The 4,051-nt window shown below is 41.6% G+C and overlaps 1 pseudogene; it reads right to left on the bottom strand.

Moving 5' to 3' along the window:
- Positions 1 to 900: 900 nt before the first annotated feature.
- LOC116091104 overlaps positions 901 to 4,051 on the bottom strand; it is an 8,572-nt pseudogene continuing 5,421 nt past the window's right edge.

Raw genomic sequence — 4,051 nt, 5'->3', positions numbered from 1 at the left:
TCCTCAGAAAATTGAAAATAGATCTACCTGAAGAGCCAGCTATACCACTCTTGGGAATATACCCAAAAAATGTCCCACCATACCACAGGGGCGCGTGTTCCACTATGTTCATAGCAGTCTTATTTGTGATAGCTAGAAGCTGGGAACAACCTAGATGTCCCAGGACAGAAGAATGGGTACAGAAAATGTGATTCATTTACACAATGGAATACTACTCAGTTATTAAGAATGAGAACATCCTGAGTTTTGCAGGCAAATGGATGGAACTAGAAAATATCATCCTGAGTGAGGTAACTCAGACCCAAAAGGACATGCACAGTATGTACTCATTGATAAGTGGATATTACCCAAAAAAGAAAAAAAAAGTACAGAATACCCAAGATACAGTTTACAGAACTCAAAAAGGTCAACAAGCTGACCAAGTAAGGACACCTCAGTTCCACTTGGGAGAGAGAAGAAAGCAATCACAAGTGGGGAGGGAGGGAAGGATCTGGGAAGGAAAATGGATGGGGTGGGGTGTGTGGGGAAGAGCGGAACCTGATCTGATATTGGGTGAAGGAAAAGGACTGAAGCCCTGAGGGCCAGCAGAAAGAATGGAAACAGGGAACCTCAGGAAATAGGAGGTTGTGGGGGGACTCTACAGAATGCACCAGAGGCCTGGGAGGTGAGAGACTCTAGGAATCAAAGGAAGGGACCTTAGATGAAATGCCCAACAGTAGGAAGAGGGAACTTATAGAGCCTACTTCTGTCTTTAAGGCACACCAACTGCTCTATGGCTCTCTGCTTATGAGTTTATTATTTTTAACATTCAAAGAAAGTTTGGGATTAATGGCCTCCCCTTCCAGCCATTTAGCCCTTACATGCTGAGAGAGTGGGCTGAGGGCATAGATCAACTCACATTTAGGTATTCTGGTCATTGTGGTCACACTTGATCATAACTTTCAGGCCCACTCCCTTTCTGGCTGTTTCAAAGGCTTCTACTGCCTTCTCCAGGAGGAATCTATGGGTAACTAAGGCCTTTACATTCAAAGTCTTCGATGCAAGATGGAAATTGCCATCAGCCATGTGTTGCAGTATCAAAACAGTCCTTTGATATCCACCTCCCACATGGCTGCATGCACTAGCTGTAAACTGATAATCTCGGAGCCCATTCCCACAGTCACCAAGTTCCCACCAGAGTGAGTGACATAGGTGCCCGTCTAGATTGAGGACTCCATTCCTGTGCATTCAGTGGTAACCTCTGGCTTGCTCCCCAGCAGACTTTCCACCTTACTGACAATTTCCTGAGGGGCCTCTTTGGCAACCTGGATGGTAAAGTTGCTCCAACTTCCTTGGCTTCGGTCAACCGAGAAGCAGATAGGTGAGTCACCGCCACTTGAGCAGCTCCCACTGCTTTGGCCACAAGCAAAGTGACTATCCTTACTGGCCCAGCTCCACACACAGAACCTTGTTTCCCAGGGAACCTGAACCTCAACTGCAGGCATAGCTCCTCACAGAGAGATTCACTCGGGGCCCCTTCTTCAAAGGTAACACCATCAGAAAGCTTGTAGCAGAAATCAGCACTGTGCTTGTGAAAGTGGCAGAGGTTCCCATCGTCAGGGGGTGTGGCACAGAAGATCAATGGCACCAGGTTGTATCGGCCAATCTTGCAGTATTCATCTATTTCTCAGGGAACTCCATGCTTGATGGCAACCTGATTTCCTAGTTTTAGATGTTTCACCGATGCTCTTACTTTTTTGACTGTTCCAGCAGCTTCATGATCAAGCACCATTGGCTTTTTCGCAAAAAAATTCCCAATTCAGCCATACTCCCAGTATTGAACATCCAAGCTGCAGGTCCCTACTGAATGCATCTTTAGTAATATGTCATTTAGGCCAAGCTCAAAGATTGGGTAGTTCTCCAGGTGAATGTCTTTAGGTCCATGCACCACCAGGGACAGGTTCTTGCCCTTAGCTGGAGTTGCCATGTCACTCTTTTGCTTCAAGGTGTCTGCTGGACCCAGTGGGGAGTTAGTGGTTTTCTAAATTTGATATTTTGATGACACCATAATGAAGCTGAAGAGCATCACTCTAAAGTTTGCTCACACTCCTTTATAATTCGTACCTCCAATCCTTCCCCATATACTCCTTCACCAGTGTTTTCTCTCACTGTGAATTACTTTATATTTTCTAGAAGTTCATAGAAAAGAAATACTACACTATCTGGGTTATTTTGTCATTCATTTTTCTTCTACTCAGTACAATGATTTTGAGATTCACCCACGTTGTTTGGGTATGTTAATAGTATATCAATATAAAATTAATGCCATTTTATCATTGTATAATATTCTAGTGTATAAATATACAATGGTACACTTATTGGTCCATGAATGCTTGACTTATTTTTAATTTGGAATATTATAGCAATTTTTAATATAAGTTTTCACTATATATCCTAGGCTTGTCTCAAGGTTACAATTCTTGTACCTCAGCCTTTAGAGTGGTGAGATTATAGGCATGTATCATGAATAAGGAGGTGAATGTGGTGACACATGGATGTAATAACAGGAAGCTCAAAGGTACAGAGTCAGAATCTGTCTCAATAATCAACAGACAACAAAATTAAATAAGGCTATGGAGAGCATCTACACATGAATCTGTGAATACACATAGATTTCCTTTAACACCTAGTTGGTGTGGAATGGGTAAGTCTTATGTGTTATTAACTTTAATAACAACTTCCAGACTATATTTCTGAAATGATAAAACAAGTAAACAATCAAATAAACATGAAAAATTGAAAGAGGTGTTTGAATACCCAGAGCTGAGAAGATGTTTTCTAAGATGTCAAGTTTCCAACAGAAAATGCAAAGAACAAGAAAGACTGAACACTTTAAAAAGTCCAATATCAGAAACTCCATGAGATGGGTATGAGTTGTTGTGTTTAACAGACAAATTCTCCTAAAGAAGTATATTCAAAGAAAAAAGAAAATGAAGTGAAAGAATACTGGGCCTGTAATTTCAGATGGTGGCAGCTAGGTTAGGTGTTTCTAGGTTTCTGTTTTCTTGTTTGAAGAATAAAGTCTAAGAGTAGCAGGGAAGCATTGAGGAAAACAAAGCTGTAAAACAATTCAGTTTATACTGCCAAAGTGAAGATTCTCAAGGCCCTTGACTATTGTTTGGTGTTTCCTTTTATGGAGCTCAAGAGGAGAAGTTATTAGGGGGTTAACTGTAAGTAATAATGGTTTTTATTGATAAATAAGGTCATATCATTTTTCCACTGTGTATATCCCCTCTCACAATGTGCATGATTTTAATCAGGTGCACACCCAATCTTATATATGCATAAGGTAATACATAGGGGATATCTCCTAAAAGTTCATTTGAAGATGCAATTTTGTCTCAGTGTGTGTTGTAGGACATATATTTAGTCCCAATAGTGTTAAGGGGAGACTTTATTAAATGAATGCCGCTGGGCAATGGTGGTACATGCCTTTAATCCCAGCACTTGGGAGGCAGAGGCAGGCAGATTTCTGAGTTCAAGGTCAACCTGGTCTACAGAGTGAGTTCCAGGACGTCAGGGCTACACAGAGAAACCCTGTCTCAAATACAAAAACAAAAACAAAAAACAAAAAGAAGTAGAATGCCACCTCCTGAACACATTAAGAATATCAACCATATCAACAGATCCTGCCTAAATTTGTTTGTAGTTGGGAGAGGTGAACCCTACTACATTGTTAATGAACTGGAGGCTGAGGTTGCTAGATACATTGTTTGGAGAGGTGAGGTGTGTGTGGCAGGGGGAGAGATGCCTGCAGATAAAGGAGCCAGGCTGACAAGTGGATTAAAATAATAATGAGCATATGCATAAGAATCATTCCTTCTTAAAAGGGGGAACAAAATACCCACAGAAGGAGTTGCAGAGACTAACTATGGAGCAGAGACTGAAGGAAGGACAAGCCAGCTGATATAGCTGTCTCCTGAGAGGCTCTGACAGTACCTGACTAATACAGAAGTAGAGGCTCACAGCCATCCATTGGGGATCCAGGGTCCCCAATGAAGGAGTTAGAGAA

The sequence above is a fragment of the Mastomys coucha genome, chromosome X (assembly GCF_008632895.1).
Source record: "Mastomys coucha isolate ucsf_1 chromosome X, UCSF_Mcou_1, whole genome shotgun sequence".
Taxonomy (NCBI): Eukaryota; Metazoa; Chordata; class Mammalia; order Rodentia; family Muridae; genus Mastomys; species Mastomys coucha.
This window is presented reverse-complemented; position numbering and strand designations above follow the sequence as displayed.